Below are 24,634 nucleotides of genomic sequence, written 5' to 3'. Positions count from 1 at the left end.
AACTGTGAATACCAAATTTAATGTAAGCTTTATAATGGATCAACATCACTTTTAAAATGCATCAAAATTTTGTAAGTGTGGCCACATTTGATAAAGAAAGTCTCCCTTAAAGCATGTACTATTTTGGTTCCATCTTAGCATGGGTTATTCCTTTAGCATAAGAGTATATAAAATCACTGTTCTCTGTATGCACTCATTGTTCTATTTCTATTAACTACAGATACCATGCGAGGTCTCAACTGTGTTCATGTCTCTTGTGCTTACATGAGTATTGTCAATTTAAAAGCATGGGAATTTAAATAATCACTTTCTTGATTACTGAAAAAATAATTGAATGTTAGGAATAAAGACCTTTTGAATCTCAAAGAATTAGTTATGCAATAATCATTTGCTGATGACATACAACATATTTGGCACCACTCTGAGCAATCATAATAAGTATAAGACACTGATTCAAAGTACATGGGATAAATCAATACAACTGAGGAGAAGATATATGCTTGACAAATTAATGAACAATAACGCAATCCAGCTAATAAAATGCTCATAAGTGCCGAATAAGGAAGAAAAACCCCTACCCTCACGTACATCACATGTTCAATATTCACATGTATGAATTCTTTGCTGTGTTAGACATGGGTAGGGTCCCCAAAGTGCCATCCTATTCACATAGCCATAGGTTTGTATGTGAGATTCTTCTTGCCTAAAACGGCTCCTTCAGTTTCACCATCTGGCTTATATCCAACCTTCAAAATCCATCTGTGTAACTTCTCAAAAGCCCTCTCAAGGTGATAGGATCATTCAGTACTTCCAAACTCCCTTATAGGGAATTTGTACATATCTAACTTGTACATAACATATCACATTACTTTTTAGAAGCAGGAGTGTACATTTCCTTTTGAATAGGGAAGGAGGAAAGAAATATATATATGTAAGTATAAACATTTTGAGGAGTATAGGATAAAATAATAGAGTTAACAAGTACCTTTAATTTTCTCTGGGTAGAAGAGGGCTAGTTGATTTATTTAAGGAAAGGGGACATAGTACTTTTTATATACAAAGAATACTTCTAAAAGATTTATATTTATTACCGCATTGAATCATTGTGAAAATCTCATGATTGGTATTATTATTCCTATATTATTATGAGACTGACATGCTGCCTACTGCACTAAAGGGGCACCTTTATAACTATATTGTTAAAAACTATTAGTATCCTCCCTGTCTTATGTGTGAGGGATAATAAACAGTTACATAGCATGTGGTCACTTGAATTAGTAAGTCCTAGAACCAGGATGCAGATCCAGGCAATATACCTCCAGAAAACAGCACTTAATAACCTGAAAAGTATAGTAAAACCTTAGAATTGCTGTTGTGAAATTATAGGAGGAAAGTCTCAGAAGATTTTTGAATGGCTTTAACAGTGTGGCTGAGACCATAAGCAAACACTGGTGTCCTGAGTGTGGTATCAGAAGATGCTGGTATTTGAAAATAGATTAATAGTTAGGGATTAGCATGTGGGGTGGGGAAAATCTAGTGAAGGAAATAGCAAGAGACTGGTTAAGGGAAGGCAGTAAGCAAGTTGAATGGGACCATGCAAAAGGACTGACTATAGCTGGGAAGTTGAACATAGCAGACTGCTTATCCTTTTAAAAAAAATCTCTGTTCCCTCCTAAAAACCACTAAAAAGAACAAAAAGATGTAACCCTACAAAGACTAATATAAGGAGACACAGCAGAAAAAGAGATGTCAAGAACTTGCAAAGATAAAAGGGATTGTGGAACTGAGTCAGCAGAAGCAGACAACGCCAAACTTAAATCCTTAGAAGGAGGTGGAAGAAGCCAGCAGACATAAACTCATTCTCATGGCTGAACCCTCCAGTCAAGATGGAGGAGGCACCAATGAACTCTGACATGGTTTTGAATGATAGAGTCATGAGCAACTTTTAAAAAAAGTTTCTATAATGATAAATTATTCCTTCTCTTAAGTGAAAAAGAATATTTCCGAAACAAGATTTCAAATATGGGACAGTTCTGATGAGGGCAATCTCCAAGCAGTAGTAATGGGATCTAGGCTATGGAGTAAAGACAAAGTCTCTTAAATTTGAACGTGTCAGGAATTTTGAGCCTGGACTACACGGCAAATTATCAACATGTGTGCTGAAATTGACCAAGATAATGGCGGAACTGCTAGCTTGTGAGAAAGGAAGCCTGGGAGATGGTAGAGGGGTAAGGAGACTGAGACCTGAGGGACAGCTGTGGACTTGTGGGAAGGGCAGACTCATGAGCCATCACTTGTGTTATTTCTGAGGTTCTCTGCATTTCAGATAATGAAAATTCACTATTTAACAAGAGAAGCAAACCGACATTCCTAAGCGTGTGGAGACCTAGCCAGCAATGCCGTCTAGCTTGTTAGTTTCCGCAGTTTCTGAGCAGCACTCCCGCTCAGGTTCCAAACATGCACCTCCCAAGTTTTCAAGCATTCACAGGAGCAAAGAAGGAATTCTCATACCATGGTTATACAATTATAGCCGTGTATTTCATCATGTTGGAAAATCCTCATCAGAAAAAGTAAAAGTGGACAGTATGATGAAACAACTAATTCCCAGGTGTGCCAAGTGAATCATGCACATTTATACAAGAAGCTGCAAGACACGGAATGGAAAAAGAAACTAGTTGCCACACAGAAACTCATTCCCACCTGGTAATCCTTCCTTGAATTTTCATAATCTCTGAATAATTCAGGAAAGAATATACACCTCCTAAATCTGAGTTTCAAGGACTTCAAGACCTTGCTTTATTTTGACTTACTTTTTTCACGTTCTCACTCTTTCCACCAGCACTTTCTCAACTTTCACTTTCACCAGGGGTATCTCCTTATTTACTGGACCTATCATGGTGTATTCCACTTCACTTAGGAGCTTTTAGTATAAGCCATCACCTATGTGTGTGATCGATGTTTTTATTTAGTTTGGTTAGCAATAATATACTTTAATATGCTGTGTTTAGCACTATGCTAGACATTGAAAAGACTATCAGAATTTTGACGATTCATAAAATGGTCAATAAGGGAATGAAGAGGCAAGAAGAAATATAAATATTTAGAAGTAAAAATAAATGTCATCCTGCTCATTTTGTAATAATGACTAAAATGTTTATGCTCTATGAAAGCTGTTAAATAAGTAGGATATTGGCAACAAATTATACTAATTCCATGCACCTTAGCAAATACATGTAAAGCTTCCTCACTTTGATCTATCTTTATTCATACATCTAGATCTACTTTGCTCTCAGAATATACCTGTATTTATATTATAAAATATATGTGTATTAGGATGCTTCTAATTGAATTAGAAGATGATTTTAGCTTAAAAATTGGCTGCCTAGTGCAAAACTTCTATTTTTTCTTACTCCCTTAAAATAGTAAATTTAAAACCCTGTTCTCTTGTTTCTTCATCTATTGAATAGAATCCCCATAAATATTTTGAACCTAATTTTACAGATTGTTTGCCTTGCTCTTTTCTCAAATTAGTAATGACAACTTATGTGATTTTGATGTGCCCTTGATCTATTGACAGTGGGTATGAGGAGGACCTAAGCCAAACTTTTTGGATCCACTTTCAAGTCTCAGTAATATTGGTAATGCTGAATGTTAGTTTTCTAAAATGTGGCCAAAGCCATCTTAAAAGATGTTACAGGGATGTTTTCACAACTCTGTAAAGTCAGTACAATCGTTGACTTAAAAATATGCTTGTCTTTAAGCTAGGTGGTGCAGATCCAGAGCTTTGCTCCAAGTCAACCGACATAATGGTGTCTATAAATTACCTGAAGACTCCGTTAACTTAACCAGACTGTGCCCTTTTTCTCTTACGCATTATCTTTGTTGCATATTTTTGTCTTATTTCTCTTGGCATATGACTGCAAGACAAAACAAATGCTAAACTCTAACAAAACACTTGATAAATAATCTTTTAGTTCAGCCCTCAAGGTGTGTAAAAAATAAACAAATATAACAAAACATCTTGAGAGGGTGATAAGAAAAAGTAAGTATGTATAGTGTGACAAAGTAAAGGTCAGTTCTATTTAAGCAAGTATTAAAAGACAGGAGTGAATGAAAGCAGGCAGAACAGGACTGAGTTGAGGAGGATAGAGAAGAGAAGAGTAACACTTGAATTCCTATTGTTGGCTCATGAGTGACATCATTTGAGTGTCACTTGTAAACCAGAATGCTCAGCTTTTCTTGGGCACTGCATTTTTTCTTTGGCTGACTGGCTAAGTCAGGAATGTGTAGTTGTCACAAACATTCAAAGCCATATTACTCAGCTGGCTGTTTCCCAACATTTAAAAAACATTTACTTGCTAGATTCAGATTCGATTTGAAGTCTAGTGCTTCCTTGTAATCTTCAGACATTATCCTTATTTGCTCTATCATTGTAAGTGATGCGTATTGGAGGCTCAACATCCTTCGTAATGGCATTATACAGATTACGGAGACCTGTCTGAAACAATACTCTTGTGGAGCTAAAAGGCAAAAAGGTAATGTCCTCTTAATTCTTCCTTGAGGTTACTCTTCAGCTATTTCCTGTTTTAACAAAATCAAAAACTGAACTCAAATACCACTTTCTGCATTAGATTCAACCACCTGTTTATACTCTTTGTCATTATGCTTTAAGTATTCCGTAGGTTCATCAACATTCCCCCTTTGATTGTGGTTATCTTTCATTACAGGAAATAAGTCTTAGTTCTTTTACTTTGTGAGACTAGTATACTTTTTGAATTTTTATTTGAAAATAATTAAAGCTCAATAGAAATTGTAAAAATAGCACAGAGTCTTGTGCACCCTTGACACAAATGGTGACCTCTTATATAGGTGCAGTATAATGTAAAAAACAGGAAATCGACATTGGTACATTTCTGTTCATTAGATTACAGACCGTATTCAGTTTTTATCATTTTTTAAATGGCAAATATTGTGTTTGCGTATGTAGTTCTATGCAATTTTATTCCACACATATATATGCATGTAACATCAATGATCAAGCTATAGAATGGTTCCATCACCACAGAAAAGTTTCCTCGGGCTATCTCCTATTCTCACCTACCTCCCATCATTCCAAGTCTCTGTTCCCTGGCAACCACTAATGTATTTTCCATCTCTATGGTTTTGGCTAATGGTGTTGAGCATTGTTCATGGAAACATTTGTTTATTTATTTTGCCCATTTTATAATTGGGTTGTTTGGGGTTTTTATTGTTTTTGTTTTTTGCTTGTTTTCACTGTTGAATTTTGAGAATTCTTTATATGCTCTAGGTATATTAAAATATATTGGATACATAGTTGGCAAATATTTATTCCTGAATCTGTAGCTTGTCTTTTAATCCTCTTAGTAGTTTTTTCACAGTGCAAAGTGTTTTATTTTGATAAAGTCCAAATAATTTTCTCTTATGGATCATGCATTTCCTTTCATGTCTAGGAAGTCTTTGCCTTCAATCCTGAAGATGTTCTCTTATTTTTTCATTGAAAAGTTCCATAGTTTTATGTTTTGCATTTTAACCCTTGGTCCATTTGGAATTAATGTTCATATTTACTGTGACTTTTAAATCAAGGTTCATATTTTTTATGGATGTCCAGTTGTTCCAGTACCATTTAGTAAAAAGGTTATCCTTTTTTAAAAGTTTTTTTTTTTTAGGGGAGAGAGGGAAAGGGAGAGAGAAAGAGAGAGAAACACTGATGTCTGAGAGTAACATCAATCAGCTGCTTCTCACATGCCCTTAACTGGGGACCTGACCCACAACCCAGGCATGTGCCCTGACCAGGAATCGAACCAGCAACCTTTCACTTCATAGGCCTGCACAGCTCACTGAGCCACACCAGCAAGGGAAAGATTATATTTTATCCACTGAACTGCTTTTGAACTTTCATCAAAAAATCAATTACCATATTGAAAAGGCTTTCTTCTATTTTTAGTTTTGAAATTCTGTTATTAGGTCCATATTTTTTAAGTTTTTTTTCCTTTTTTTCTTTCTGTTTTTTTTTAGGTCCACACCTTCTGTTGATTAGATCATTTATTAAGTGAAAGCTCTTTATAATGGGTGGACCCTTCAGAATCCCTGGCACCAGACAGGTGTTCAGATCATTTATAATGCAGAAGTACATAAAGAAAACTTGAGGGGGAAATAGAACATGCAAGTAATGTGAGAATATATGGCTCTTGTTAAGTGACAAGTATGCATTCCAAAAATCAGATTAATGTGAGAAAAATTTGTATTTTAAGAGTTTAGGGGACTTCTGCCAAGATGGAGGTGTAGGTGGAAACACTGTGCCTCTTCTCACAACCAAGTTTAAAGTCAACAAAGTTTCAGTAACAAAAATGCAGCCAAAACACAGAAAATTGAACTATGCAGAAGTCCGACTACAGCGAACTGTTCAACCTGACCAGTAAGAGGGGCAGAGCAAGCACCAGACCGGGGTCGGGGAGGAAAGATCTCCTGACCCAGGCATATAGGCAGCTGTGGGTGGATCCCAGGTGTGGGGTAGCAACGGGTGGACACAGTGAGGGCACAAGGCAGAGGCTGACCATGGTCACACATTCACACACAGAAAAACCAACAAAGGAACGAGCAGTGAGACAGACTGCGTAGGCCCCAGTGGCAAGAAGCAGCAGAGGGGACCGCTATTGCCCCTCTCTGACCCAACCCACACATACAGCGTCACAACTCAGCGACTGAGTTGCCCTGCCCAGGTGAACACCTGGGCTCCGCTCCTCATACATAACAGGGGCAAACAGACCAAAATATGGATCCAGAAGAACTCAAAGCCCCTGAGTCGATAACTCTAAGCGACCAAGAAATAGCCAACCTATCAGATGCACAGTTCAAAATACTAGTGATCAGGATGCTCACAGAACTGGTCAATTTTAGTCACAAATTAGAGGAACAAATGAAGGCTAAACTAATTGAAATGAAGGCAAATGCACAGGAAACCAATAGTGATAGAAAGGAAACTGGGACTCAAATCAAGGGAGTGGACCAGAAAGAAGAAAAAAATTACCAAACTGAAAAATATGAAGAAACAAGAATTTTAAAAAATGAGGAGAGGCTTAGGAACCTCCAGATTCCTCCATCTTTAAATGCTCCAACATCTGAATTATAGAGGTACCAGAAGGGGAAGGGAAAGAGCAACTGTAAAACATATTTGAACAAATAATAAAGGAGAACTTCCCCAGTCTGGCAAAGGAAATAGACTTCCAGGAAGTCCAGGAAGCTCAGAGAGTCCCAAAGAAGTTGGGCCCAAGGAGAAACACACCTAGGCACATCATAGTTACATCAGCCAAGATTAAATTGAAGGAGAGAATCCTAGAAGCAGCAAGAGATAAGGGGACAGTCACCTACAAAGGCGTTCCCATCAGACTGTCAGCTGATTTCTCAAAGGAGACCTTACAGGCAAGAAGGGACTGGAAAGAAGTATTCCAAGTCATGAAAGGCAAGGACTTACATCCAAGATTGCTCTATCCAGCAAAGCTATCATTTAGAATGGAAGGGCAGATAAAGCGCTTCTCAGATAAGATCAAATTCAGGGAGTTCATCATCACCAAGCCCTTATTATATGAAATGTTAAAGGGACTTATCTAAGAAAAAGAAGATGAAAAATATGAACAGTGAAAGGACAGCCAACTCACAGTTATTAACAACCACACTTAAAACAAAAGCAAACTAAGAGGACAGCTAGATCAGGAGCAGAACCATAGAAATGGAGATCACATGGAGGGTTAGCAACAGGGGAGTGGGAGGAGGAGAGGGGGGAAAAGGTGCAGAGGATGAGTAGCATAGACAGTAGGTAGAAAATGGACAGGGGAGGGCAAGAATATTATGGGAATGGTAGAAGCTAAAGAACTTATGACACATGGACATGAACTAAAGGGGGGAATGTGGGTGGGAGGGGGTGTGCCAGGTGGAGGGGAATGAAGTGGGGAAAATGGGATTGTAATAGCATAATCAATAAAATATATTAAAAAAGAGATAGATAAGAGTGATTTACAATTGCTCTTCCTTCTGCTTAGAATGTTCTTTTCCAAGATACTCACTGTCTTACAACATTCTGGCCTTTGGTCCTGTGTCTTTTCAGAGAGAATATTCTTAACACAGAAGTCCCCTTTGGTCTGTCTGTATCACTTTGTCCTGCTTTGCTTTTCACAATAGTACTTATCACTTTTTAACATATTATGTAATTATTGCCTTTTTGTTTTAATTTAATGTAAAATCCATAGAATATTTTTTTCTCACGGCTATATCCCCAGTGTCTAGAACAGTGTCCAATATGTGGGGAATCCCTCAATAATTACTTACCATATGGAGAAATTAGCAGTTGGAAAAATCATCCTTAGCTAATGAACAAGTTTGATTTATCTCAGTTGTCTAAATAACTTATTTGTTCTTGACAAGACATGGTTGTAAAAAGAGTACTAAGACTTTTTAAGAAAATAAAATTCTTGAAAAGTTGATCTTCAATATTATCACATTTTAAAAATGAATAACTTTATTTCTTTTCAGTTTACTAGGTACATTTTATTATAGTGACATTTTGTTTTTATAAAACTTATTATTTTTTTCAATACAAAGAGAAAATTTTAAAGATTCTTTACAATCTCACAAGCCACATAACCCCTTTATCATCTCTATAGTGACAAAGAAGACCAGGGACTGTCTGGAGTGAGGAGTGGGAGGATTGATTGAAAAGAACAAGAAAAAACTTTCTGGGCAATAAAAGTATATCTTCCCCTCTTCTGCTTTATTGGGATGTAAATGGCATATAACATTGTGTGAGTTTAATGTGTCACAATGATAATTTGTGTACATATATAATTTAATTGATGCACAGTTTCTGTTTTACATTTTCATGTACTTTATTTTCAATAGAACCAATTATTCAGAGTATAACAAAATTATTCTATGTTTATGTCTTTGTAAGAATTTTTCTATTACATAATATATATGTATACATACATATTGTGCCAAATCATATGTAATAACAAGAATTATTTTTAGATTTCAAACGTTTTCAGATCACATTAATAAATTTTGGCCGTAACCACATACCATACCTGTAACATGGAATATTTTATTTTTATGTATTGTTACCTTAATTCAATTCTGTTTACTATTTTCTACTTACTTTAGTCCTAAGTACTGATACTTATGAAATCACAAGTTTGATTTAGTGGTAGTTTTTAAATATACATTAAATTAAATATATGATTATTAAAATAAAAACTTCATCTATGTACATCCACTTCATGCCTAATATCTCCTGTGCAACAGAATCTAGGACAGCGATGGAGAATAGGGCAATGGGTTCCAGCAGCAAGTGGACATCCGTGTATTAGTGATCCTCTCTGAGGCTTGGTTTCTTCATGTGAAGTGAGAGGGTGAAGTGAATGATCTCTAAGTTCTTGTTTGGACCTAGAAAGACTTCCTAGAAAGACTGTAGCCTGTTTCCTGGTACCCCAACTCATATATGAGTAAGTACATGAGTCCTCCAGGGGCCTTTTCTGAACCCTTAACCCTTGCCTAACTTAGATAATGAGAAAATAGAGACTTTATTATAGAAATCCAACTGAACCACATAAGCATTAAGTGCATCTGCACATGTAAAATGAAGCAAAATTATAAAACAATTAACTATCATTTCTACAACATACCTCCTTTCTCTAGAAATTTTCTTCTACTTTTTTGGGGCGGTTGAATTATCTGGAAGTGCATCTTCCATGTTTTCTTCTGCGTAGGAACCATTCGTTTTTAGTAAAGTGTTCTCAGAACTTTCCTGAGGGCCACACCAGATCAAGCAGCCAACTAAGGGTATTTCACAAGCAACAGCACCTGTGCTGAATGCTGCCAGAAAGTAGACCCTGTGTCCAAGGCTTGTGCTGTACTGGGGAGCCAGCACCCTCCACAAGCACTTCACAATCATCATGAAGCTATTCAATGAAGTAATAGTATTGAAACACACATTTGTATACCCTTTTTATTTTATATGCTATGCAAACCAATATACTATTATTTGATGTCTATACCTTCCTATATTTATGAACACTAATTAACTTACATGTTAACTTACATAATATAAGTTAACTTACTAATTAACTTACATTAACTTCTGTGTGAAAAAGAAGCTATTATTAAGCCTTTTTGAAATTTAAGATTTACAAAATAATATGGAAAGGCCCAATACAACTGTAAGGAAACTTGATTTTCAGTAGTGTCCTTATACCCTACGGGCATAATTACTATTTCTCTTTGTAGTGTAAAGTGTTAAAATTGAAATATATTGATAGAGAAATAGGAAGAAACATTGGAAATAATACTGTCCTGGGAATTCTTGTCACTTGCTTATATCATTATTATTTAAGGAAAGATGTTTAAGTTGAATTTGGGGCTTCCATCAGTCCCTAGCTCCTTCATAAATTAGTTGAGGCATTTTTGTTACAAGTTTCAGAAACATAATTCAAACTAGCTTATGCAAAAAATGAAAAGGATAATAAAGTAATTTTTTGACTCACATAACAGAGATGCCCATGGTTAGAGTTCGTCAAACAGGTTAAGTCCCTGTATTCAAACATTACTCTCAGCTTTCTCTGTCTGTCTGTCTGTCTGTCTCTCTCTCTCTCTCTCTCACACACACACACACACTCACTCACATACAGGCAGGCCATCTCTCCATAGTTGCCACCACAGCTAAATATTACATTGTCCTTTATCTTTATCAAGGCTATCATAAGAAGAGTTTGTCTTTTTATTGTTTTATTTTTATTTTTTTGATATATATAGTTGTTCAGTTACAGTTGTCCCACTTTTTTCCCCCATTAGTCTCCCCTGCCTCACCTCCCCAACTCCCACAGTCAATCCCCCACAATTTCCATGCTTATGAGTCCTCTATTCATGATCTTTGGCTCGCCTCTTTCCCTTTTTCCATTATCTCCCTCCACCCCTCCCCTCTGGTCACTGTCAGTTTGTTCTTTATTTCCAAGTCTCTGGTTCTATTTTGCTCATTTGTTTTGTTGATTAGGTTCCACTTATAGGTGAGATTACATTGTATTTATCTTTCACGGCCTGGCTTATTTCACTTACCATAGTGCTCTCCAGTTCCATCCATGCTGTTGTGAAGGGTAGGAGCTCCTCCTTTCTTTCTGCTGCATAGTATTCCATTGTGTAAATGTACCAGAGTTTTTTGATACACTCATTTACTGATGGGCACTTAGATTGCTTCCAGCACTTGACTATCATAAATAATGTTGCTATGAGCACTGAGGTGCATAGGTTCTTTTGAATTGGTGGTTCAGGATTCTTAGGGTATAATACCTGCAGAGGGGTTGTTGAATCAAAAGGATAGTTTGTCTTTTTTAATATGTAGATACATAGATAGATCAAAGTCCTGGAAATTCTGTTGCTTGGATCAACTTGGAATCTCTGCCTCACAGAACATTGTATAACCTCTTGAACAGGGGAATTGCTGGGTGTCATGTCCTGTGCTTCAACCACATGCACTAAGACTAGATGAGGGAAGCATCCACCAGGAATACCAGACTGCTTTTACCAGAAGAAGGGGATGTGTGTGCTGTGAGATATGAGAAGAGGAGATAGTAAAATCTCTACTAACTGTGTATTCTGCCAGTCACTGAGTGTTAGTATAATTTCTTCAAGTAGTTACTATGCCAAAGGGGGATCCCAAGTCTCAGAAAGCATTGAGTAGATAGACAGTAGAAAAGTACAGAGAAGATAGCACTGTGTTCTATGACTTAGGTTTTTTATCTTCACTCCTTTGAACTTGTTCCTCACTAAGAACAGCTTCACTCTGTAACTGCCCCAAGCACTCTGTGTAGATCCTTCTGTGAGCAGCCCTGGAGAATTGTGCTCAGAAATAAGGGACCAGGCACCAAGAGAAGAAGGAGGGAGGCAACTGTTCTTCAAGACTGGCTGACCTACTGCTGCCCCAGAGTTCTGACGATGGGGCTCAATGCCAGAGGGAGCCATTTCAGAGCAGAGACCTTGCAGATGGGAGCAGCTGTTGGGAGCCTGTGCCAAAAGCCACTCCCGAGAGCAACTGCCAAAAGCAGCTGCTGGGAAGCCACTTTGGGAGCAGGAAGAATTGTCCATAGTCTCTGCACTCTTTATCACAGTATGGTAGTAACCACAGAGGTTTGGCATGAGTGAGGCCTCTGGCATGAGATCACTGTTCTTTCTAGATACCGTATAGTTAATTATGGGTCTACATTACTATATAGGTATAGACTTCAGTATACTATGTATTTCTATGTATCCCATTCCACTGTGAAGGATGAAATTGGTTGCTTTCATCCTTCAGTATTTATGTACCTCCCCCTCTGCAAAAGATGAAATAAAAACTTTAAACTTTGCACCTCTAATATGATTGCCATCTAGTGGAAGAAAGAAGTATACAAATAAAGGTTTAGAATACAGTTTAACAGGAATAGTTGCAGAATGTTGTCTGAGGAATCCCAACGCCGGTGGGGGGAGCCATCTTTGCTTGAAGGACTTGAGCTAGGCTGTAACGAAGATGACACATCTCGTCTAGATTTTAATGAATGGAAGGCCTAGAAATTCTAATGGGAGTGCAAACCTACTAAAGAACTGGATATCAGGCTTCATATTTCAAAGTGTCGCCCTGGACACATGGTTATGTACCTTTCAACTTAAATAAGGAAATAAATTTACTAACTCTCAAAAGTATATAGGTTAGCTGCCAGGTGAATATTTTGGAAAATGTATTTAGTAGACTAAAAGAATATTTCAAATGCTTGATATGCACTTCATAATAAATAATTTACTCCTAAAGTCTACCATAATCTATCCCTAGATATTGTGAATAAAAATTAATAAATCTAATAACTATTTTCATCTTTTACTTTCCTGACCCCTATTTCTTCTCACTCACTGCACTTTTTCTGGATTTCTCCTCCAGAAGTTTATAGCAAGCAGGAGAAACATGATCCCATAGCCTGTAGTTATCTAAGAAACTATTATTAAATCATAATAGATTTTCAGAATTTGCTAAAAATTATGTCACAGGCACTATACTATATAATTTACAGGTATTAACTCACTTAATTCTCTTTAAAATACTATAAAGAGCATAGAATTAATCATCCCAGTTCAAAATAAGCAGACTGAGAGGTAGAGACTTGGACCAAGTATCACATAGTGAGTGGGGTGACGGTACTACCAACCTGGCCAGGCCCTGTAATTTCAGATGGCCTTCACATTAAAGCAAAGGAATGGGAAACCATGTGTAAATTGATCTAAGGATGTTTCATTTAAGATGACTATTTTAATACTTTCTTACACAAGAAGAATAATTTTGTCCTCCCAAATATTTTCTAATTCATAAAATGATGCAAAATCTTAAACATTATAAGTCTCTTGCTTTTGTTATTCCCAAAGCTATAAAGACAGAGCAAACTGAGGTCATCAGAAATATTTTTAGTGATTCATACATCCACATAGATATCAGACAACCAAGTGCCAACACATCTTCAAGCAGAGCAGGTGCATTTTTGAGTATGGAAGCCAGGCTGTCTTGGGTCTTAGTTTTATATGCAAGTTTCAGGTGGTATCCAAACTCATAGTTTTATGAGAGTCCCATCTCATTCCTAAGTGCTTTTGTTGACATGCAATAAAATTAAACCCTGTATGATCACACTTATATGTGCAAGCTAAAAACAAACAAATAAACAAAAACCTCAAAGTCCTAGAAAAGAAGATCAGATCAGTGATTACCCAAGGCAGGATATGGGGGGCAAGGGAGAAGGTAGATGAAGGTGGTCACAAAGTACAACCTTCCAGTTACAAGATAAATTCTAAGATATACAAGCATTAGGGACATAAAGAACAACTTGACGACTACAGTTAACACTGCTGCATGATACATTTGAAAGCTTTAAGAGAGTGGATTCTAAAAGTTTTCATCACATGGAAAAATCCTTTTTTCTTTTTCTTATTTTGTTATATTTTTATGAGATGGTGGATGTTAATTTTATTTATTGTGGTAATTATTTCACAAAATTGTAAGTCAAATCATTGTGCTCTAGAGCTTAAAGTTATATAATGTTGTATGTGAGTTATAGCTTAGTAAAACAAGAGAAAAAGAATTAAGTGCAGTTCTCATCAAGTAGCTGATACATGAAGAGTAGATGAGAGAGTTGCCAGTTAGGTCCTGGGCTATCCAGTATATATATGATGGCTTATCTCAATATCTTATAAAACAATAATGGCACAATGATATGACAGCTGGTACCTCCATCACACACCCACTCTCATACTGGGTATTCAATACAGCCTGAAGCTAAACTCTTGCATGTGTTCTGGCTCCCTTCTTTAGTTGACCACCAACCTACTATTGGAAAGAAATGATAGCAGAAGTGGGGTGGTTGAATGACTAGAACCACAGAGGCAGAAATATGAAAAGTGGAGGTCCAGTCCAAGTTCAGCTGACTTACCATGTGCTTGGACAAACAACGAGCTCCCCTGGGCCATTATATTCCAAGTCTGTGAAAGATTCCAAGTCCAGAAATGACCCCTGCCATCTGTATGTTTTATGAATATGAAACAAGAATGATGATCAAAGTGAGAAGATGTTGCAGTTATAAAGTGTTATTTCTTCTCTGATTGACCATAAATACTTGCAATTTACCCTTCTTTCTTAATCAGTGCAGACTCCCTGAAAAGGTATTATAAAATCATCAACTAATGGTGTTAGCTACCAATTGCTGTGTAACAAATGATCACAAAACTCAGAGAAGGTACGCTTAGTAACTGTTCTTTTTTATTAGGAAGTTCAATAACACAAGCAATATATAAATATTAATACCTTTTCTTCATAAAATGAAATGGAGGTGTTCCCTTTTACTAGTCCTTTTCTAAAGATAATTATTGCAATCAATTTATTGTGTATTCTTTCAAACATTTCCTACATATTTGTACACAAAAGTTTAGATCATAGAGTATACATGTATATTACATAGGTACATATGGATATACATGTATATATGCACATACATGTATTTATACCTATTGTAAATACATATATTTATAGTTATACATTCATGAGGGTATCCAGCCATATAATACGATAAATAGAGACATTTATTGAAGAAGATACAAGATACAAGAAAGATTGTACATAGGACAAAGACACCTCAGTCCCCTTCAAAGTAGGCACCTTGGAACCTCACACAGTTCTCCCAATGCCATCTGCTTCCCCATTCTATTTTCCTGAATCTCATCAACAGTCTGAAATCTCTTCCCTTTCAGAGGTGATTTTAGTTTGGGGAAAAGCCAGAAGCCACAGGGTGCCAAATCTGGGATGTTGGGGAGCTGAGTCACCTGGGTGGTTTGATGTTTTGCCAAAAACTCTTCATGAGACATGATGCATGAGCAGGCATATTGTCGTTGTGAAGCTGTCAATCACAGTTGCCCAGAGCTATGGCCTTCTGAATCATCTGAATAGTTTCTGCTGAGGAAAGTTCAAGCTTAATGAAAAATTTCATGCAGATTTGTTGCTCTACTCAGTCATTTTTAATGCAATGGCCACACAGTGCACATGCTCACTCAATGGTGTCTTTTGCCCCTACTTACTAGTACTCTGAAGTCATCATTGTTCACACATGTGAGCATTCCAGTCCACTCTCCTTGGCTGCTAGGTTACATTGATGTTAGACAAACTATTCTTATTTTATTATTAATGGTTGGACTTTTTCTGGACAGACTTCAGATATTACACTTATAAAATACAATATACACATATTTATATTATGTTTATGTTTTCATTTTTTATGGTATACTTATTCCATTTTTCTTTTTACATTGTAATATGCTGTATAGTGCATTCCATTCTTTAATTTGCTTTTTTGCTCCTTTTGCATTGTATCTGATAGTCTGGATGTAAAATTAATTTAGGTAATTCCTAATGATGGAAGTGTTCAATTATTTACCATTACAAATACTTTTCATGATTACAAAATTATTCCTGTATTTGCCTCTTTGTGAACACATACAAGTATTTTTACAGTCTTTAGACACATAGAATAGAATTCCTAAATTTCTGGATTAGTGCATTTTTAAATTTTCATGAGAAAATTTAAGTTTTCCTCCATGTACTACTGTACCAATTTGTACCATCTCCAGCGTTGCATAAGAATCTCTTTCTTGAGGACTTCTGCCAAGATGGAGGCATAGGTGGAAACACTGTGCCTTCTCCCACAACCAAGTTTGAATACAACAAAGGTTTGGAGAACAAAGACACAGCCAAAGAACAGAAAATTGAATTATACGGAAGTCCGACTACAACTAACTGTTCAACCGGGACGGTAAGAGGGGCAGAGCCAGCAGCGGGCAGGGTCGGTCAGGATAGACCCCCTGACCTAGGCGCCCAAGTGGCCCGGACCCAGTCAGGGTGTGGGGCAGACTGACCGAGGTCGCACATTCTCACACAGTGAGACGACCACGCAGGCCCCAAGGGGCAAGGGCTGATGGCGGTGGCACACTCGTGTGCAGTGGGACAAAACGCGCAGGCCCCGGTGACGGTGGCAGCTGCCGCACCTGTGGGGGCCACAGCAGGAGACAGAAGACGGATGCCATTGTTCCTCGTTGACCCCGCCCCCTCATACAGCGTCACAACCCAGCGACTGAGTTGCCCTGCTCTGCTGAAGACCTAGGGCTCCGATCCTGCTACGTAACAGGCACGAACAGCCCAAAAGATGACACAAGAAGAACTCAAAGTCCCAGAGCCGATAACTCTCAGCGAGCAGAAATTGCCAGCCTCTCAGAAGCACAATTCAAAACACTGTTTATCAGGATGCTCACAGAACTGGTTGATTATAGTCACAAATTAGAGGAACATATGAAGGCTAAACTAATTGAAATGAAGGGAGATGTCCAGGAAACCATTAGCGATGGAAAGGAAACTGGGACTCAAATCAATGGAATGGACCAGAAGGAAGAACAAAACATCCAACCAGAAAGGAATGAAGAAATGAGAATTCAAAAAAATGAGGAGAGGCTTAGGAACCTCCAGGACATCTTTAAACATTCCAACATCTGAATTATAGGGGTACCAGAAGGGGGAAAGAAACAGCCACGAGTGGAAAACTTATTTGAACAAATAATAAAGGAGAACTTCCCCAGTCTGGCAAAGGAAATAGACTTCCAGGAAGTCCAGGAAGCTCAGAGAGTGCCAAAGAAGTTGGACCCAAGAAGGAACACACCAAGGCACATCATAATTACATTAGCCAAGACTAAAATGAAGGAGAGAATCCTAGAAGCAGCAAGAGATAAGGGGGCAGTCACCTACAAAGTAGTACCCATCAGACTGTCAGTGGATTTCTCAAAAGAGACCTTACAGGCAAGAAGGGGCTGGAAAGAAGTATTCCAAGTCATGAAATCCAAAGACCTACAGCTAAGATTGCTTTATCCAGCAAAACTTTCATTTAGAATGGAAGGACAGATAAAGTGATTCTCAGATAGGTCAAGTTCAAGGAGTTCATCATCACCAAGCCCTTATTATATGAAATGCTAAAGGGACTTATATAAGAAAAAGAAGATGAAAAATATGAACAGTGAAAGGACAGCAAACTCACAGTTATTAACAACCACACCTAAAACAAAAGCAAACCAAGAGGACAGCTAGATCAGGAGTGGAACCATAGAAATGAAGAACCATGGAGGGTTAGCAACAGGGGAGTGGGAGGAGGAGAAGAGGGGAGAAGGTACAGAAAATAGCATAAGCGGTAGGTAGAAAATAGATAGGGGGAGGGCAAGAATAGTGGGGGAAATATAGAACCTAAAGAACTTGAGACACGTGGTTATAAACTAAGGGGGGGAGAATGGTGGGGGAGGGAGTGTGCGGGTGGAGGGGAATGAAGAGTGGGGAATAGAACTGTAATGGTATAATCAATAAAATATATATTTTTAAAAAAGAATCTCTTTCTTCATTTTTTACAATCAGATTTTAACTTTTTCACTAATCTGATGAACATAAGATGGTATCTTTTTGTTTGTTTGAAGTGCCTGCTCTGTTGCTTCAGAGACTCAGTAACACTTGAAATCAAAGTCAGGTCGGGCATCTTATCGGTCTATACTAGGGATGTGGCAAAGCAAGGGGATAACAGCATCTAGGAAATCAGTTCAAGGTTGAAGAGTGAAGGCCAAATTTAAGAATAATCTGGGCTTGGGGAATGCACTTAAAATCTTGTGTTTAAGAACAACAGTAGGGGCGTGAGACAGGGAAACATGTGGACACACAGATAAACTGAGCTAATCATTAATGAGATCCAGCCTAGACCACCTCGATTAATTCAACTAAAAAAAGGAAGAAAAAAAGAATTTACTGGTATCAACTTTGTAACCTATTAATATATAATCAATATCTGTGAGCCATCTGTCTTATGTACTTTTTCCAATGGAATATTGAAAAGATCCACTCTTTACTATTAATATATAAATTTGATATATACCCATCAAATCTAGATGGTTATTTCTGTTGTTGAGATCTTTAATACTGATAGCTATTTTTACCTACTTTACCTGTCTTATACTGTGAATGGCATATTAAAACTTACTCTCATTAGCTTATATCTGTTTACTTGCCTATTGAGTACTTTTGGCTTTATAAATTTTGTTGCTGTGTTATTTGTTGCATAGATAATTATAAAGGTTATCTTTTTGTAAATTTTGACTCAGCAGTTAAATGTGCCATTCTATACATGAGTTTATTCTTGTATACATAGATAAATAACAGGAAAATTATTCTTACAATTTTTCAAAAAGTATTTAAAAGAAAATAGAGAATTACTGCTGGGCACACATCACAGTAATAATGTTTGCAGGCAAGACACACCAATGAATATTAAAATTAGCAAGTAAAAATTTGAGAATAAAAAGTATTTGCATAGTTTAAAAGTATCTTGTTCAACATACTTGTATTAACTTGTATTTCCAACATACAAAAGGAAAGATAGTAATTTTCCAGAAGACAAACTCAGCAGACACCATCTTCATCAAGTAACTAAGGTTAACATCATCAGTAACAAAACACAACATTATAAACCTTTAAAAAAAGAAAGACAATAAATAGATTTTTTGTGGATTTCTTGTCAAAATGCATAATCTAATTTCAAGCATGAGAAAATATAAGACAAATCCAGATTGAGGGACAAACTACAAAATAACTAATCAGTTCTCTTCAAATGCATCAAAGTTGTAAAAGAAAAAAAAAGACTCAATTTTACAACTAAATGAATGTGAGAACCTGGATAATATCTTGTAATAGGTAGACAACATTTATGGGGAAAATGTGCAATTTATAAAGTCTGCAGTTTAGTTAATAATATATTTCCAACATTATTTTCTGTTCTTGTTATTTTTACTATGGTTATAGAAGATGCTAACGTTAGAGGAAACATGTTGAGGGATTAAAAAACTATTTGTATTATTTTAAAGATATAATTAATTTATTTTTAGAGAGAGAAGGAAAAGGAGGGAAGAGAAGGAGAGAAACATCAATGTGAGACAGAAAAGCTGATTAGTTGCCTCTTGTATGTACTCCTTCCAGGGAGTGAACCCACAACTCAGGCACATGTTCTGACTGGGAATCGAACTGGCAACCTTTCACTTTGCAGGATCATGCCCAACCAAGTGAGCCACGCTGGTCAGGACTATTTGTATTTTTTGAGAGTTTTTAAAATTACTGTTTTAGGTTTACAAAAAATTGAGCAAGTAGTATAGAGTTCCCGTATACTTTCCCATCTCCTTGCCAGTTTCCCTTATTAGCTCAGCGTTGGGGTGGCACATTTGTTACAATTAATGAACCAGTATCGATGCATAGCTATTAACTAATGCCCATACTTTACATTACCTTCTGTTTTTTGTGTGTTGTACGGTCTGTAGGTTTTAACAAATACAAAAGTAATGTATCCACTGTTAACAGTATCATACAGAATAGTTTTACTGCCTTAAAAATCCCCTGGGGTCCACCTATTTATCCCTCCCTCTCCTTTCCACTTCCCAAACTGTAGCAACCACCAGACTTTTAGTGTCTCTATAGTTTTCCTTCTTCCAGAATGGATGTAGTTGTCAATTATAGAACTGTCAATTATAGAGTTGTCATAAAACATGTAGCCTTTTCAGACTAATTTTCATTTAGGAATAAACATGTAAGCTTCTCCATGTCTTTTTGTTACTTAAAAGCACATTTCTTTTTGTCACTGAGTCATTTCCCATTGTATGGAGGTACCACATTTGGATTTTTCATTCACTCATTGAAGGACATCTCCATGGCTTCCAATTTTTCAGCAATTACAAATGAAGCTACCATAAGTACTTGTGTGCAGGTTTTTGTGTGGACATTATTTTTTCAGTCCAGTTGAGTAAATACCTAGGAGCATGATTGCATGGTTGTATGGTAGGACTATATTCACTTTTTTAAGAAACTGCCAAACTCTCTTCCAAGGTGGCTGTCCCATTTTTGCACTCCCACCAACAATGAGGGAGAACTGCTGTTGCTCTCCATCCTCATCAGCATTTTATATCAATATTTTGGATTTTAGCTCCTCTAACAGGCATGTAGTGGTGTCTCACTGTTGTTTTAATTTGACATGTGATGTTTAGCACCTTTTCGCGTGCTCCTTTGCCACATTACATATTTTTTGGTGAGATATTTCAGTGTCTGTTTTGATCTTTTGCCCACTTTTTAATTGGGTTATTTTATTATTAAGTCTTGAAAGTTCTTCGTGTATTTTGGATGCAAGTCCTTAATCAAATAAATGTTTTGCAAATACTGTCTTTCAGTCTCTGACTCTGCTTTACCTTATCTTCTAAAGGTAAATATTTAGATAAAGAGCAGAGATCAACAGAGTTATTAAATACTGTCCTCTTCGGCTATCCTGTAGACACTTCCATTTTAAGTTGAATTAGATATTTTTACAGAGTCATCATGAGCAGAGCTTTTTAGTTGTCCTTGGAAAAAACCTAATTTAGTGTTAGGATCCAATTCAAGAAATTGCCATATCCAAAGTAATATGAGATAATTTTTGTACCTACCATCCCTAGGGTGTATGAGAGGTTGAGAATGATGTCAGTATTGTGGATTTTTCAGTAGCAATTATATCAGACTTTGGAACTGAGAACTGACCTCTTTTATTATTCAATGCTGGGTCATACCAAGTTTATGTTTTCCCTAGTATCCGTACCATAGATCTTTCTCTTCTGCCTGACTCAGAGCTATGGCAGTTAGCCCAAAGGAGTCATTGTCTCACTAGTTGCCACACATCACAGGTCTTTTTAAAGAAATAAAATGTGTTTGGGCCCTACGTTTCCATTCTTGGGTTAAGGAATTCTGTGATAGAGCCAGTAATTATGTCAGTCAGTATTCCAAACACATGCTTTTCTGGGCCCTGCATGTTGGAAGGAGACTTGGATGGAGACACGGACAGTTTTCCTCTAACAGCAGGTTCGGTCAGATAAATAGTTCACACTAGCCAGGAATAGGCTTTGTTTAGCAAACTCTCTACTTCTGTTTAAAACTAGTTTTCATCAGATTTCAATGGAATCTGATTTAGAGGTGGTGAGATTCTCTCAGTAGTCTTACAAATCTTGGTTTATTCTGAGACTGTGAACCATTTCTCAAGGTAGATGTATCTCTGGATAGGCCGTAGCCTCAGGATTGGTATATAGGCAGGTGATTATGGGAGTTCAGAACCCATTTTCTAGCTGTGAGAATTTGATTATCGAAAGAGCCTTTCCTACACTGGAAAATAATCTTAACAGCTTGTGACCTGAATAATATACAGGAGTGAGCAAAAGTAGTTTTACAGTTGTTCATATGGAGAATAATGCAATAATTAATAAATAGTACAAGAATAAAATGTGTTTCACATAGTCGCAACTGTAAATCTACTGCTCACCCTTGTGTAATTATATCAAATTACATTATTCTAATGTAGTATGTGATTATATATTATCATTTGATATTGTAATTATATTATAATGATTACATTAATATAAAAAATAGAATATACACAATAAGTCTCACAGACTCTCAGTAAGGATTAAATGAAAGGAATGTTCGTAACACTTGCAAAGAACATTTGTAATGCATTTAATACAGTGTTTGCCACACATCCAACACTCAGCAATACTCAGTCCTTATCATGTCAGAGATTACAGTCTTGTTGAAGCAACACTAAACAGTTGTCAAATGAGAAATCCATAATAACTGCCAAAAGATATGATAAAGGTGATTCTTTGTACAAGACAGCAAAGAAGGAGGCATGTATGTGACGAAGAGTAGCTTCAGGAAGCTTGACCGAAAGGCTCCTGTACACGTAATAGTGTGTCATTCATAGCTCGTCTCCTGCTATGTCAGCGGAGTTACCATATAAGATGCACTCAGTGAACATCGGCCCTTTGAGTAAGTGGTTAGGATTTGAGTTAGAAATCCTGAAGATGGTCAGGATTTGCCTGGGTAAGACGAGTGATACCATCCTGAGCAAAGATGCGAAAGCAGGAAGAAGAGTAACCCCAGTGCTGAGGTAACTGTCTTCACCAGCCCCTGTCACACAGAATGGCAGCAAGTGGTCAGAGAAAGCCCAGAAAGAGATGGCAAGCCTTTGGGAAGGTATAAGCACCCGGATGGGTACTAGGACCTTAATTTTATAGGTATTAGATGGTTAATGAAAGCAACTGAACAGAAAAACATGCCAATAAAATGATAAGAAGGGTAACGTCTCATAGTTGTGCAGAATTATTGAAAAGTAAGGTTATAGGGAAAACCTATTTATTACATGTGAGACAATGAGCATTTTAACTCCAGTGGTAGAAAGGAGATGGGAAAAGAGAAAACTTTCAATACTGCATGTTATTTATAGACACTATTTCATTTAACCTTCAGTGGAGCAGGTCTTGTGCCCATTTCACAGGTGAGGAAACTGAGGCCCAGATAAATTATTAGTATCCATAGAACCAGAAGTAGGTGTTGTGTTTTCTAGGCTCCAAAGTGTACTCTTTCAGATAGGCTATAATAATTCATTGACTATAAGATATATGGGGGGAAATGAAAGATGATTCCAAACTGGTTGCATATGATTAGCAAAACGCTAACCTTATTGAGAAGACAGCCAGTTTGAAAAACATAATGACTTTAGCTTTCAATGTATTGAATTTTAAGCAAAAGTGGGGAACACAAGTGCCAACCTGCATAAAATAATTAGAGACAGTGGGGCTAAAGCTTTGAGGGCAAACCAGGGCTGAAGATAAATAATGGGAATTCAGTTGAAATGATGCTCAAACATGTGCTGCAGTCAACATGGGGGTACACATATCTTTTGAAGTTATTGATTTCATAGTGTTTGGATAAATACCCAGAAAAGGAGTTGCTAGATCAGATGGCAGTTCCATTCTTAAATTTTCGAGGATCCTCCACATTGTTTCCCATTCTCATTGTACCAATGAATGATCCCACTCAGTGTACAAGGGTTCATTTTCTCCACATCCTTGCCAACACTCTTTTGTCTTTTTGATAACAGCCATTTAAACAGGTGTGAGGTGATCTCTCACTTTGGTTTGCGTTTGCCTCACAGTGATGTTTAGCATCCTATATGCCTGTTGGTCATCTGTATGCCTTCCTTGGAAAAACGTCTGTTCAGATTCTCTGCCCATTTTCAATTGTGTTGTTGTTGTTGTAGCCTTTGCAAATTTTGGATATTAACCCCTTACCAGAAATATTGTTTGCAAGTGTCTTCTGACATCTTTCATTTCGTTGGTAGTTTTCTTTGCTGTGCAGCTTCTAGTTTGATGTAGTCCCATGATTTTTTCGTGCTTTTGGAGTCGAATTCATAAAACATCACTAGGATAGGATTTTTCAAGTGGAAGGCAAAAAAAAATTAACTTCACATACATTATTTTTCTTGATCTTCATTTCTGTTTACAAAAATCTAACTTTCATCACTCTAGCCTTAGAAAACATTTTTCTTTTTCCCTTCCAGGTTCTTTGGCTGTTCTAATAACTGACATAGGACAAATTAACAGGAGAAAAATAATTTTTTTGTATATATAGTACAGACGCCCTATAAAACATGGCTCAAAGAAGTCAACATAGAAAGTTTTATTATTTTTTAGACCTTGAAACAACACATTGTGAAGAATTGATGGGGCAGCAGATTTGGGTTTGGGGAAGTAAATGGTGAGGAATTAATGAGGCTTACGTACTCTGTCCTTTCAGCCTTAACCACCACGTCTCTGGTGGTAAGGGTGTCTTGTTTCACATGGGAGCTTTATTACTCACTTTCAGAGGGGGCAAAGAAGGGGGAGAATGTCTCCTTGCACTGCTGTTTCTCAAATGCCTTTAAATAAAAAAATGCCAATGTAGCATAGTTTGGGGTGACGTATTCTGAATCCCTACACTACCTACAGATGCATAGTTCTCTAGCACCGGTAAGAGAAAAATACTAGTTTTATTTCAATAATTTTATTGAACCTTTTCACATCACACCATTTATTGAAAACATTTAAAACACCAGTGAGACAAAAACAACTTTAAAAAAAACCCAATCACACATACAGACAAAACACC

The sequence above is a fragment of the Sturnira hondurensis genome, unplaced genomic scaffold (genome assembly GCF_014824575.4).
Source record: "Sturnira hondurensis isolate 20B ecotype Veracruz unplaced genomic scaffold, ASM1482457v3 Scaffold0021354, whole genome shotgun sequence".
NCBI classification, from domain to species: domain Eukaryota; kingdom Metazoa; phylum Chordata; class Mammalia; order Chiroptera; family Phyllostomidae; genus Sturnira; species Sturnira hondurensis.
The sequence above is the reverse complement of the archived record's forward strand: the minus strand, read 5'-3'. Positions refer to the sequence as shown.